Genomic DNA, 400 nt, shown 5'->3' with positions numbered 1-400 from the left:
AAGGACTCTTTTGTTATATTGTTGTATTGATTAAAATGGGGGAGATATGTGGTGACGCTCTAGTTGTTCCGTCACCGGAACAGGAAGGGAGTAAGAGGAAGCGGAAGGCGGCCATCTTGAGAGAGGCGCCGACCGCTATTGTAACGGTCACGGAGCCCGGCGCTCCGGCGAGAATAAAAGAAGTTTAAATCATTTAAGCGTGTTGTACTACGTTAATTGCATTACGACAACGTAGGTATATCGATATGGTGAAATGTCTCCTTTTTATACCGAGCAGAAGCTTAAGGAGATTATACACCCCTAAGCTCCATCCAGCTCCGCCCTGGTTTTCCTGGCCGGAGATGTATTTCCTCTGCTAGACGAATTACTTCTATAAAATAAGAAACTACTTCCTCTCCAA

The sequence above is a fragment of the Lissotriton vulgaris genome, chromosome 1_2 (assembly GCF_964263255.1).
Source record: "Lissotriton vulgaris chromosome 1_2, aLisVul1.2, whole genome shotgun sequence".
Taxonomy (NCBI): Eukaryota; Metazoa; Chordata; class Amphibia; order Caudata; family Salamandridae; genus Lissotriton; species Lissotriton vulgaris.
The sequence above is the reverse complement of the archived record's forward strand: the minus strand, read 5'-3'. Positions refer to the sequence as shown.